Here is a 15,408-nt window from a genome sequence, read left to right as displayed (position 1 = left end):
CAGTAATCCCAACGGAAATTCATGAGGAGGAGGCTCAGCAGGAAGAGGTTCAGGATGATGGTTTTCAGGGAGGTGGCTTTCACACCGGGCAACACAGAGGAGAAGCTTCTAGTTCAGCTACCCCTTCACAGGGCACAGACATAAATGTTCTTTTGGATGCCATTGGACAGTTGGGTCTCAATATGGCCCAAGGATTTACAGGTGTGCATGGGGAATTGGCCCAGCACCGAGCATGCATCGACCAAATGGAGTCTAGGATACAGGGCTTGGAAGCTAATGTGCAAAGCTTGGATAGCTATGTGAGGAAGAATCTTTATGTGGTTTCTCACGACGACAACATGGAGTCCTAGACTTGGGATCCGTATCATCTCGTTCTATTAGTAGTTTTTTTTCTTCTTTTTATCTAGTTCATTTATGAAAGTTTACCTTGTATTTAAATACTTATGTTAGTCTTTCAACTGAAATTTTGTAATTTCATTTTGGTTGTTATGAACGATGTATTCACCTCCAGGGGAGGTTTATGTACTAAACAGCTGAATCCTTAAGAAATAATATATATAGATATATATATATATATATATATATATATATATGAAGTCTTTCTTCCTACTGTCGTTGTCTATTATTTTCTATTATCATCGGCTTCCACACCTAATAAAGTCTTCTTCCTAGGTTTTATACACATTCCAGTTATTCTTGTTGGAAGCTTTCAGATTAGACCCTAATTGTGTGGAGCAGATCAGGAGTCCGCTAAACAGTGGTGGGTGCAGAGCATCACGCTCTGATACCATGCTGTCATGCCCCCATTCCAAGTAGGAATAAAATAAAATAAAAGGGGCGACTAGGATGACACCCGTCATCCCATATACTTCCAGGATCACAAATACATTGTCCCAATCCATGGTCAAGCAATATTAAGCACAGTAATATAAGAGTGCAAAGACAAAAGGAATAACCATTCCAAGTTAGATCAATAAATAAGCGGAAGCATTTAATAGAAGTTACAATATGTTCAACCGGCTAAGTGATACAAAATATAGTTTAGTACTTATCGACTGACCATGACGTAACTACTCAAAATTTACGTATAAATAAAAATGTTTATACAAGGCTCAAGGCCCAAAAGTAAATAAAAAAGAAATAAGTTCCAAGCGTCACTATGGCCCGTAGGCACAGTTGTCGTATGGACACCCATACCATGCTCCTCAATCACGGTCTCTGGATCTTCGGTACCTACATCATCATAGCTCGAGGTTTGAACCTCGAGACCAGCGAGATAGCCGTCATCTGCATCAAAGTTTAAAAAGAATGTACACAGGGGGGGGGTTAGCTCCACTAAGCAAGTGAGGGGATGGAGAATGCACAAACACACAGTTCACAAAGAGTCCATGATGTATGCAATGTTAATATATTTTTCACATTACAATCAATCTAAGTCAAAGGTATATGCTACTATGATAACTTGGGTGAGCACCATGGGTCACTTATCTTATCGCCACAGTGAAACCTCCGCTATCACATGGGAACCCATGCCGGTCGAAGCCTCAATAACACTCAGTGTCAGACCCCGATGATCAGAGGTCATGCATTACCTGACCTCTCTCCCCAATAGGTAAACAGAGCCCTAATCACCTAACACCTAAACCCATGTTGGTAAGGGTCGTAGCATAGGGAAGCAAAACCTAACCATAGTTATACTACATGCAAAGTCCTATCATCTCGAGAGGTATTCCGGATGCATCAATGTCCCATACCATCTAGCACCCGGGTACCAGCACAACACGGTACATACAGACCAATATGACAAGCAATGAAAGATCATATACATTTTTGGGGTTCCGATACTGGTATTTCCCAGCACCGTAACCCGATACAAGATAAATCCAAACATATAACCACAATCATATCAATCACAACAAGATAAATAATATGCAGTATGCAATATGCTTGATAATGATGCACTAGCATATGATACATGTTTAAGAAATAAGCAAACCCAAACAAAGCCCAAAACCCACTCACCTTTAGTTTGCTTAAAGTTTGATTCGCCTAATATGGTTCACCTTGATACACGTTCCGCATAGTAGCTATATAGCCTAGGGATGCATGAACCATGTGTTAGAGGGTGTAGGTAGGCCCCATATAGAGTTTCCAAAGGTTATTACATAGTACAGCATAAGGAAACTCAAACAGATTCTCGAAAGTAACCCACTCATAGGTGGATCTGTTCGAGAACCCATTCTCAGGTATAACGAAGAATAGCCGAACGGATTCTCGGAAGTAGGCCAATCCTGTGGATCTGTCCATGAATCCGTTCAAGCCAAACTTTCAAAAGTCAAGTTTTATATGGAACGGATTCTCGGATGTAAACCCCGATATGTGGGTCCGTCCGTGAATCTGTTCAAACCAGAACATGGATTCCGTATGTTATTGCTTTCCAAACTTAACCTTTCATGATTTTAGGGCTTTGGGACCTAAGAGAGATCATCCCATCGCCCATTAAGATCTTAAGGGTCTAACCTAACCCTTAGTCTTAGTGTTCCAAGGATTTGAGCCCTTTTTAGAGGTTAGGTCATGAGCTAACTTAGGACAGCAACTTGGGTTGCTTAGAGGGAAGCTCCTATGGTCGTAGATGGGGAGGGTGGAGTCCATTCAATGGATCCTTACACCCCCAAGGTCAGTCCTTGGGTTCAAATAGAACCCTAAACCTCAACCGATCAAGTAGGGCCTCAAACCATGGGCTTATAAAAGGGGAGGGAAGAGAGCTACTTACCTAGCTAAGGAAGGAGCTCTAATGGTAGCTCTCCAAATCAGCAAGCCTCCACCAATCACCTCCCTCTTCTCTTCTTCCCCTTCTTCTCTCACTCAATAATTCCCACGGTCCTTGGTTGGTGAAGATTTGAATGAGCCAATGAATGGCTTAGGAGGGCTATATATAGTAAGTGACCCACTTAGGGCCTGTTTGGCGGGGTTATTAAGTTCATGAAACACATTTAATCACAATGTAAGGCTTGTGGGCCCACTAACATGGCCCAACAACATAAAGGAAACCAAGGCTGGGGTCCACCATACCCGGGGATGTAGCCACGGTGTTGAGGACATGGGTATGTGGGTCCCACATAATAAAACATGCAAAAAGCTCAAGACAACTCCTGTGGAATCGTCCGTGAATCTGTTCCAGCCAAAAGGTGTAGAACAACAAGGAAAAAGGTTCTGACCTTAGCCCGCACTTCAAAGACTTAAAGGAGAGGTGCACAAGTGTACTATGAGGTTAGTAAGTCACCCATCATCGATCATGGTGTGCCACCAATGATCCCAAATAGTTTCTCCACAGCTATACTGAGTTCATCACTGAGCGAAGTGTCCAAATGGGGCAACACAGGGTGTGCCCTCCGGTACTCCTCGCTCTTAGGGCTGGTACTAGGAGGGTATTCAATGAAGTCGCCATCGACGAGTTTTCCCCACTGTCGGTTGAGGAACTTTTCTTCGACGGGAAAACCCATGAAGTGGTCAATGATCTTATAATTAGGCTTGACCACTATGGAGAACAGCTCACCAGCTTACGTGGCAGCACCATCTACACACCACAAGGATAACAATAAAATATTAGGATCTCAGGTGCGGGTATAACACTCTACCTCGCAAAGTTGACTGGAGGAATGGAAGTACCTAAGACCTCTAGGGATCAGGACGGACCAATTCGGGTCAACCCATGATGGGCCCACACGAGTAACAGAAATATTTTTTTATGTGAATTATGCCCTACAAAACTTATTTTAATACTTGAGAAGATTTTTTTTTTTTTTTAAATAATTTTTGTCATTATTTATACTAGAAAATATATACAAACAAGGTTAGTTTGCGCAACAATTCGCCTTTGACCTCTTGATTCCATCTTACTCAGCTAATCAATGGTGTAATTACACCGACACCCAGGATTAATCAAGAAAGACCCTTATAATCTCAGAATTGATGTAGTGACACCATAAATCCTTTGGATTTCGATGGTTTTTTAAGGTTAAATTTGAATCGTCACACAGCAACAAACAAAATGGCCTAGTTGAGAATTTCTTGGCGGTCTATCCTTTGCTAATATAGAGTGCCTTTCATGGTAGGATACTCAAAGCTCCATTATTGACGTGCTATACTGGATAGTATATCATTCATTTTCTGAGGGACAATCGAGGCAACATTTTTTTTTTTTTATACACTAATCCAGATAGATATGCTGCTTTTAACAAGGGACTATCGAGGGACAGATAGAGCTCTTTTCCATGGCAAGCAATCCACATTAGGAATGATATACCACTAAGAATCTCACTTATAGCCCTAAACAGAATATGTTAGTTTGTGGCTTTTCCTAGTCATATATGGTCTAATTTTCTACATGATGCATGCAATAGATAGGCTGATAAGACAGAACAAGGTCACCCTTGACAGGACCGATATACCTATCGCTCGTGATAGCGAATTGCGGGTACATGGTCCTTTTGATATACTTGGGGAATAGGTCAAGCGATCTCAGAGTGATCTTCCTAGTGCCCTTTTTGGGTAGCGAAGTACCCCACAACACACTAGTGAATACCCTCATCGGTGATTATAAACTCGTATAGTAAATATCAAAGGTTATGGCTTCACCCCGAATTACCTATGACTACACATGGGATCCAACGACTAACCGCGGGGCTAAATGTGTTCCCATACCGTGTGTGTGTGCATGATAGTGGTGCAGGAAGCGGGTATCATTTGATCTTAGAGTACTTACTATGATGTGCCCCACCTCCCTGGGGGTAGAGGCACAATAGGGAGTACCCTCGTCATTTAATTTCACTTCGAACATGATGCATGATGCAATTAGTACAATAAAAGGGGTTAGCCAAACATTTTATGAATCAAACAATGCATGAGGGAGAAATTTCTTATGTTCAACGGTACCATCTAGTATTGAAAGCCTGACCATCAATCCCTAGTGGAGTCGCAATTGTGAGGATGCATTCCCGTTGCGTTCTGGGCGATGAGCACAGAGGGTTTGTTTGCTCCTCAATTGGAGAGAGAAGGAGGGCATCTTCTTGAGGTTATGATTATCAAGGGATGGGGGTCACACAATTCATATGGAATGGAGACGCCACCTAGGGTCAGGCCCTAGGATCTATTGGTATAGCCCTGTGAAGGGCTACATGACTTTGTTTAGTCTGGTCTGAAATTTGGGGTAAGTGGTCAGGTTACGAGAGTGGGAAGGTGTTAGGCACCCACCTTGCCCAGGTAAACCAGTCTTTCTATTAGATGCTTGTTTTCGAATATTCTCCCTATATGAATGTCCTATATCAACATGCAAGGCTAAAATGAAGCACAAGCTGCTTAAATAAAATTAAACTAATTTACACTAACTGTACACTACACAAGAATGCTTAAAGGACTGCATTGTGCTGAAATAAAAGATTAATGATAGAAATGTATACCTGTACACTTTAAACCAATGCAATTACAAAACATACAATGCAAAAGACGTCCCCCGGCTCAGGTGGAGACAACCATTGACTTTGTCCTCTTTCGGGAAGAGTCACAGCTTGTGATGATTGAATTGGACTCTGTCGAACAGTGTAATGGTCTACAAAGATCGAATTGTAACAACTTCAACAGAGTATCAGCGTTGCGAGGTTTTGGGATCAGAACCCTCGATTCTCGAACAAAGTGACTAGGCCATAAGGACCTTTTAAGGAATGGATGTAAAGTGGTTCAAAAAATTAGGCTTGGGTTGCCAGACTTTGGACAAAGGGACTAGGCTCGAAAGCTGGGAACTTAGGTTGGGGAGGACCTCGAGACTAGGGAAACAAGGCTTACCTCAAAAGCTAGGAGTTGGTGACAAAACCTGAGACAAGGGAAGCAGGTCTTCGGGAAGGGAAACGGACAGAGGTTTGGAGCCTAGGAGCTCCCCCTCTCTGGGAAACTTGGAATGTGCAAATGAGGAGGGGAATGGGACTATTTATAGGCAAAATCTGGGTTCGGCGGCACCACAGTGAAGTACGTGGGGCCGCATGGCAGGGCCGTGAAAGATAAAAAAAAACAAAGGTTGGGCCCTCGGGGGGGTGCTTGGCAAGGTTGTATAGCACGTGCGGCACCACATGGTAGGGCTGAATAGCACGTGCGGCGCGGCACGGCAAGGCCGCACAGGCCGCGGTGTTGTAGGGCGGGGCTGCCTGGTAGGGCTGCATGACATGCAAGGCTGCATGGCCCATGTGGCGCTACCTTGTGGGGCTACGCAGGGCGCGCGGAGCTGCCTAGAGGGTTTGCACCTTGTCCACAGGGCTGCATGGCAGGATGGCATCCATTGTGGTGTTGTCGTGCATATGGTATACACTCTTCAGAATGAACGGAGATGCTTTTGGGTTTTTTTGTGTTTCTGTGGTATTGGGAGATGGATTCCAGGGGACATTGTCAGTCGTGTCTGATTGTCGTCATCGTCGAGGGTGGTGAAAAAATTCAACATCTACAGTGTCGATCCTCTCTGCCATCGTAAGGAGCTCGATAGAGCCCACGATTTGCACTGGTGCTCCGCTGAAAACTTGTAGCGGGTAATCCACCTCCTTCAACTAGTCCCAATTGAGCCCCATGCAGTCGTAGGTGGATAGGAACAGAATGTCAACTGAGCTCCCACTATCCACCAATATTCATTGGACATCATAGTTTTCTATGCGCATGGATATCACTACCGCATCATCATGGGGAAACTTGGCCCCCTTGAGGTCCTCATCCATAAAGGTGATGGTGGAGTTGGTTTTCACTTTCCTCATGGGCCTTTCTGCGATGTTGATGCTCCTAGAGTAGGCCTTTCTCGAGCTGTTAGATGTGCCTCCGGAAGCGGGACTACCATTTATCGTGGTTATGATCCTCGTCGGGACCTCTAGGGCTCTGGCTGGTGCCTCCCTTCTTTCATCTTCTGCATGTCAAATTGCGGGACATAACCATAATTATGAGGGGCATCATTCCTTTGTCCCCAGGGGTCCCATGGGTCGTGTTGTAAAGGTCTTACCTTGTCTCACAGGTTTTCTTAGTCGGATGTAGTCGTTAACGAACTCTCTCAAGTATCCCCTCTAGATCAATCGCTCTATTTCAATCTTTAGATGATAGCAATCATCTGTGTTGTGACCATGGTCTTTATGATACTGGCAGTACAGGCAGTTATCTCTGGTATTCGGGTCTGTTCTAATGCTCCCTGGCTGTCGGAGGACGTTGTTGCCTTCGATTTGCATGTGGATTTCTGATCTTCTCTTGTTGAGTGTGGTGAACCGTTCCATTTGAGTAGGCTCTCCATAATGGGCCAGAGCGCGGTTGGGCCTGTATCTCTTTTGGTGGTCTGGCCTGGCCTCCTTGATGTTGAGGTCTCTTCTCTTCTAGTCTTGGACTCTTTCAGGTTCACCGAGGGCGGCTAGAGTCTCTTGGACGCTGATGTATTTATCACAACGCGCCATGAATTCCTCCATTGTTTTTGGGTTCTTCTTCACGATCAAAACCCGAATTAGGGTATCTCTGACTCCTTCTTTTAGCATATCCAGCTTCGTTTGTGGGTCAAGGTTGTCCACCTATATGGCCTCTTTGTTGAACTGCATAAGGTAGGAGCAGAGAGTTTCCCCTCTCATTTGCTTGATTGAGGTCAGGCTTGCGGCGCTCTTCTTGGGATTCCTACTTCTCAGAAAATTCCTAGCAAATATTCCTCCAAGTTCAGTGAAGTTGGTTACTGACCTGGGTTTGAGGCAGTCAAACCACGCTCTGGCTCCTGAGGTGAGTGTGGCAAGAAAAGCTCTACACATGATTGGATTTGGTGCCCCATGCAGTAGCATCATTGTCTTGAAGAGGTGCTCCACTGGATCCGTAATTCAGTAGTAATTTCCAATGGCTGGCATCTTGAAGCCACGAGGCAGGGTGGCTTTCATTATCTCATCAGAGAGCGCTGTCTCACTAGAGAATCCCAGCTCATTCATCTCCCTTTGCAGGGGCTATTGGTTCGTTTGCATCCTCTCCATCTGTTGTTAAAGGTCTTAAATTTTTATGGCTAGACTTTGTTGGGTCTCTGTCCCAGGTCTCCTTGGACGGGGAAGATTTCCATGACCACCTCTTCATTAGTCGTTATTAAGGGTTGCTGGTACATGTTTGGTTTACTCCGCACAGTTTCTCGATAGGAGGTTTCTCTCCGGTCCACTAGAATCTGACATGTTGTCATCTTTCGTGTGGAGTTGATCTTACTAGTATTGGTGAGCTTGGTCTCCTTGTTGGTCGGTGTTTTGTAAGAATATCTTCATCATCAATTCTAGCTTCTCTGACATGGCGACAAATTGCTCATGTGTCACAAGCGTGTTGGGATCCATCCCGTTGTGTCAAAGGTCAGCTTCCTCCGAGTGATTATGATTATCGCCCTCGGGATTGAGGAAGGTTGTTGCTGGAAGGGGGTCCAACCATAGATTAGCCATCGTCAGGTTAAGGCCCTCCTTCCTCAATTGTAGTCTTGTTCTTCGCGCATCTGCTCTACTTTCCATGGCTGTCAAGCTCTCCTTCGCTCTCCAAATCTCCAAGTGCCCCACGGTGGGCGCCAATCTATTGACATCAAAATCCTCCTTCCGCGGTCTAGTCCCGGTCTCAAAGCAATCCTACGCCACAATAGAACCAGAAGACAGGGCAGGTTAGTACCCCGGGGTGTGTCCCCATGGGAGGTTCCTCCGATGCCTAAGTCAGAATCCACAGTAAATCAACAGCTAAGAGAAGGGGCCGAAGATAGGGAGCTGAGTTCTGAGTGTCGTTAGCCAATGACCAGAGCTAAATCTCTCTCCCTCCGGGATTCTAAAAGAGTTCAGGACTTAGAACTTGCCTTCTTTCCTTCTATCCTTCACATATATCAGGTCCTATCTTTCCTCAAATGTCCTTTTTTATAATACACTGAAATTTTTTAAAAACCCTACTGGTGGTACAAGCAAAGGTAAAATCGATTTAATTTACTATCTGAGGTGCATGTATGCTTGATTATGAGATACATGACTGTGCATGGTACATACAAAATAATTTTAATGGTTCAAGCTTGCATGGTTCACGATGGATAAAAGTTAAATGGTTGTGGACCAAGACAATTCTGGTTCAACTTATTAGGTAGTCCAGCCCAAGTGTGAGTGGTTCAATTTTAGCCAAGCCTACTTTGAAACTTTGATATAGGTCATGATTGAATAAATAATCGGCCAGAAATATGGAGATAATGATCCAAAAAATTTTACAAATTTATTTGGCCAGGTTTGCAAGTTACTTGAGTGGTTCAAGAATAATAGATTGGTTTTGGTTCGGCTTAGTAGATCAATGCTTTAACTAGGAACCAAGTTAATTTCTGGTCTATTAAAATATACTATGTTGGATATTATTTTATTCGATCAATAGATTTAGTATAATCAAAGATGAATTCAAAAGTTCTGATTAGTATATAGGCCAGGATTATGGACATACTGTCTTAGGTAGGTAAGCTTATTGATAATAGTTTGTGCTAGTAAGTAGTGTTGGCATGTGTTGAGTTAGCTTAAGAAATTCCATCAGGTTTTGATATGATCTAGTTGGCTGAGGAGATGGAGTTTCGATCAACCATAAATAACATTGGATGAGGAGAATTTTAAGAAGAAAAAAAAAAGGAAATACAATAGAAGAAGGATTTAGTCAATAGAGATAAAGTAGGCAATATCACTTTATAGTTAAAAAAAATGGGAGAACTGCGTACAATATTTCACCTACAGACAGATGGACAATCAAAGAGTTTGATTCAGGATTTTTAGGAAACATCTATTTTGATTTTGGATCGTAAAGAGCAAGTCCTACGGAACCGCACTATATTGTACGTGAAAGTTCTTTGGAATAATCACGACATTCACGAGGCTTCGTGGGAAACGGAAGATGATATGCAGAGAAAGTATCCACAACTTTTCACTGATCCAGGTATGTAAATTTCGAGGATGAAATTTTTATAAGGGAAGAGGGATGTAATACCCGTGCCCAAAATACAGGGGTAATTTGGACTTTTTACCTTGTGTGCAGAATCTGTACCAGTGGTGGACCAATGAAGGGTGGAATTTTTAGTTGATTAGCACACTAGAGGTATATACCTTACTAGTATTTTATTAGTGTAGCATATGCTTATTTAGTTATTTTCCCGTGCATGATTATATGTAATTGTTATTTAAATATATTTATTTCTAATCCTGTTAATATGTAAGTTGGTTAGCCTAGTGGTTAAGATCTTATCAATAATAAGAGAGGAACATACCCAAATGGAATAAATCGTTCCAATTACAGAGTTAGCGGAAGCAAAATTTAATTAAATCATGTAAATTATAGAGCATCGGTTCTCTAATGATAACACATAGTATAATTTCAATATCTCGTAACCATTCATTCCTCTCCTTATAATTAAACATAAAGTATATACATGTATGTAATGAATACAGAAATTAAATAATAAATCACACCACTAGGGCACCATCCTTGGGTGTACATCGACATCCAAGTCACAGCCACCGGCCCAACTTGATTCGCTTCCGTACGTGCGCATCAAGAGATTACCTGCATATCAACTGAAAAGGGGTTGTGCAACGGGGTTAGCTCCACAAGCTAGTGAGAGAGCAAAGAGGAATGCACATACACACAAACACGTAATTTCAAGCAATATGATGCATGCTAATGTTAGATTCATTTTCCACCTAACACACAATGCTACTGTGATAACTCAGGAGACACTGAGGGTCACTTAACTTATCACCCCAGGGAAACCTCAATTATCACACGGGAGCCTATACTGGTAGAAGCCATCAGAAGACCCAGTGGCAGACCCCGATAGCCATCATTACCCCTGACCTGACCTCTCCCACCTCCACAGGCAATAGGTGCTCAGACTACCCAACACATAAACCCCTGTTGGCAAGGGTCATAGCATAAGGGAGCAAGAATCCTAGCCACAGTTATACTATATGCAAGTCCTATCGTCCCGAGAGGTATTCCGGGTGCATCAACGTCCCATTCCATCTAGTACCTGGGTACCAGCACAGCACGGCGCATACAGATCAAGATGGCAATTAACAATTTTCATAATTTAAAATTGGGGTTTTGGTACCGGCACACCCGGCACCGTAACCCAATACAATGGTGAGAATAATATCACATTCATAGCAGTCCACATTTGACCCAAATAATACAATGCGCATAATGCTTATATTTTATATAATAGCATGATCAAGATTGCTTAATATATACATTCAAGCCCAACAAAGTCACCGAAAACCCACTCACCGAACTCGAGTGTCACCTGGCATGGTTAACATGAATCTCACCGGTGCACCAGCTATCCATCGAGTTGGTTAGCCTAAAAATACAAAAGCAATCATCAAAAGGTGTATAGAGGGGGCCCATGTTATGCCCTCAAAGTTAAAATTAAGTTTCAACCAAGACAGCACGAGCGGACTCATGGACGAAAGCAACAGGGTGAGTCCGTCCCTAACTCCGTTTAGGCCAAAAGGTCAAAATACGAGGAGTGGATCCACGGACGGAACTTCTTGCTTGGATCCGTTCCTGCATCCGTTTGATTTCTGAGACACACCCGAGAGCCAGCAGATCCACGGGCGGATGCTCCATCTTAATCCGCCTTTGCATCCGTTCGATCCCAAGACATACCCAAGAGGGAACAGACCCACGGGTGGAGGCAACAAAGTAAATCCGTTCCTTCATCCGTTCAGGTTCAGTTAATGGGATTATACTGGATGGACTGGCGGATGGAACCATGACGGTGAATCCGTTCATGCGTCCGTCAAAAATCTTTTTTGAGATTTCACAGGGTTTTTCCTCCAACTTAAACCCTGGAGTACACCTTGCACTTAGGGTCATAAAGGGGGTGTCTTAGGTCTCTCTAGGGTTACTGGAACCTAGGCTTACCTCATGGATCCAAGATCTCATAAGGATTTAGCTCTATTTGGTCCAAAGGTAGGGTTTGATGGTTTAGAACCAAGGGTTCAGCAACAATGGCTGCAATGCAGCTCATAGAAACCTCTTCTAAGGTTTGGTCATCACCATTAGAGCTCCCTTAAAGGTCAAGCATCACCTTGAGTCCCAAATGGAACCCTAGGTTAGCTCAAGCTCAAAGAATCTTCTTCAATCAAGAATGAGAAATGGAAAGAGGGATGTACCAAGGGTTTAGGTCATACCTTGGTGAGTGGAGCTCCATTCCTAGCCCTAGCCAGCCTTGAAGATCCACCTCCTCTTCCCTTCTCCCTTCCTTTCCATCTCTCCTTTTTCTTCTTTTCTTCAAGCCTTGTCCGGACAGCAAGAGGAGGAGATGTGGGGCAGCCAGCCATCTTGGCATGGCCTCCATCTTCTTCCCTTCCCCTCTCATTCCTCTCCTACTTCCACTTCTTCTTCTTCCTTGTCTCTTCTCCTCCATGGTTTGCTTGGGAGGGGGAGAGATAAGAGAATATGAGGCTTGTTTTTTTCTTTTAACGACCAAAGGGGCCTTAGGTCTTTTTTTTTTTAGGTGCCCCTAAAACACTAAGTAGTCTTTTGGGTTTAATTGGACCTTAGGGGTAGTTTCGCCTAGGTCATAACCATTAAGTCCATCTAGTTGGGACATGTTTGGGTCTACCCTAAGTCTTATAAAACCTATTAGTCCTTAAGGTTTGTTTGGTTTAAGCTAAAATAGAAAATTCATTATTTATTTAATGTTAAGTCTTGTGGGCCCACTTTCATGGCTCAATTAATCAATTAATGGTAAGGGTGGGGGTCCATCTAATCCAGGGATCTAATTATGGTATCCGGGACACGGGGATGTGGGTCCCACAGAAAAATAAATCAGAAGGGCAAGTAACAACACGGGCGGATCCATGAGGGAACCAGTCAAGTGAGTCCGTTCGTGACTTTGTTGCTGCTGTCAGGGCCCAAACTTTGAGAAAAGTTATGGGGCTTTGACCCATACTTTCAGGACTTCGAGGGGACACTTATAATAAAATATTAGGCTCAAGGTCATAGATGATGACCATAGCCACCATGGCATTACCCTTTGGTAAGGTCTAATTTGCCCCAGGATATTTGGGTATATTTTGGGTGCGGATGTAACATAGAATCTAGGAAAAAAAAGAGATTGTGGTGAGTAGGAGAGAGAAAATAAAGAATTAGAGAGAAAGAAAGAAACAAGGAGAGAAGAATCGTGGAGTCAAAGAAGAAATAGGAAAGAGGGGGAGTTGGAGTGAAAGAAGGAATATAGGGAGGAGAGAATATAGGATAGAAAGAGAGGGAGGTTCCACGTATGAGAGGGGATTGGAAGATTAATAGGAAATCCGTGGGCAACAAGTGTGAAATAAAGAGAGAGAGAGAGAGAGAGAGAGAGAGAGAGAGAAGAAGTTAGAGTTTGCATCCTACCCAAATCGTGGGGGAGAGAGAGGGATAAGAGAAGTTTTGTTGGGAAGGATTCTCCCTCCTTTAAAAAAAAAAAAACGTGTAGAGAAGAACAAAAAAAAAAAGGAAGAAGAAAAGGGATTCATCATATTGCCACATCTTCTTCCTTGGAGTTTTATCCTTGCATATTCCTTGGAGGTAGAAGAGAGAAAGAGGAGCACTTTGCTGCTGCTACTACGAGTTTGTTCCACGGATTTTTCTGGAAGAAATAATATAGAAGAGCAAGAAGAGTAGGAGTGAAGTTGAATCTTCCAAAAGAGGTATGTTGAACTACACCATGTTCCAATTAAATTTTTGATATGCAACCATGGGGGTAGACTAAGGTTGATGCTTAAGGTTGTATTAAGAACTTTTCATGGATGAATACATCATGATTTTATAAGTATAATTGTAGTCTCATAATTTGGATCATGATTTCAAAACATTCAAATTCGGATTTGGGAAGTGATGAGAGAGAAATAGGATTTTTGCATGTAAAAGGTATTTTCTGTGTTGGACAAACTAGTAATCCAAAATCTTTCATGTTTTATTTGAAAGATAACACATACATCTCAATACCATAAAGAAATCTCATCACCAAACATTCACCAAGTCAACTCTCCAATCACTTTAACATAGTGTTTCTGACTGAGACAGAATCTGAGTCATTAAATTGTAAAATTTATATCTTCCCTTTCCGAATTCAATTAAGGTCAAACCAGTGAGAATAGTTAGAAGACTCATAAATATTTTTACAGTAAAAATTTCATACCAAAATACCCTTTCTAAATATGTCTGCTCTCATTGTCAAATTCAGGTACAGAAAATTACCCTGGCAGCAACCTATCCTAGTACACGAATTATTTAACATATCAATTAAATTTTAAAGTTAATGAAATTTTTAGGAGATCATCTAAACTCATATATGCATCCCCAATAATTTTTTTAGACCTTGAAACAACTTCTTAATATGGTTAATAATTCACTTTCGAGTTCCAGAAGTATTTTTTTTATATTTTTCTTTCGCTATGGACAGAACAGTGTTACAGCAAAATTTTGAAATCTAATGGTATAATATAGAATGGAGAAGGAAAGGATATATGTGTGATAAGATAGGGTTAAATAAAGAGTAATACTAATGTTGAATACCTATATACACATGTTTAAGAAACGTGACTTGTTTGGGGAGGATCATTGGGGAATCGAGGTGGCCATTGTTTGGTGTCTTCCTTTTTTGAAGTGGTTCTTTGGTCCAGCCTAGTTATACGTGTCTGACTGGCATTGGAGGCTGAATATGAGCCATATCAGGATGATTCTTGTGTTTTTTATCATACCCCCATGGAAACTAATTGACACCTATTCCTAGCATGTCCCTTCTATAAACGAATTTGGGTTACATGTCATCTAGATCTTCACACCGAACTTCTCCAAGCTCCATCTATTCGTGCATTGCTCCTCGAACTTATTTTTTCCTCTACACCCTCATACTAGATAAGGCCCCCTGATATTACTTGTTTTTCATGTAGCAAGAAAGAAAAATATGTGTCCTTAAGCGTGCACAACCCAATCCACGTCGAATTCTTTTCAATATAATCTTTGGATTTCTGAAATTTAGATTTTGAAACATAATTGAATAGAAGACCCCCCAACTACTGGTTCACCAATGGTGTATCCCTCCCCATCTGAAATCCTAGCTCTCACACGACTGTGACGGGAGATATCTTGAACATTCAAATGAAGTTGGATGGTCTTCTATTTTAATAGCCAACAATTCCTTCCTTGCTCTATGGTTTATGGCTTTATAGGGAATGCTCAAGAAGCTCAAGAAGCAAAGGCTCGATGAATGCTCTAAGGATTGTGTAGCACACTGCTTAAACGTCGACCGTATTGACATATGGACTGATTGTGAACTATTAATGGGATGGCTCTTCCAAAACAATCCATGTTGGCCTTGGGAACTTTCTTCAATTT

The sequence above is a fragment of the Telopea speciosissima genome, chromosome 10, assembly GCF_018873765.1.
Source record: "Telopea speciosissima isolate NSW1024214 ecotype Mountain lineage chromosome 10, Tspe_v1, whole genome shotgun sequence".
NCBI classification, from domain to species: domain Eukaryota; kingdom Viridiplantae; phylum Streptophyta; class Magnoliopsida; order Proteales; family Proteaceae; genus Telopea; species Telopea speciosissima.
This window is presented reverse-complemented; position numbering follows the sequence as displayed.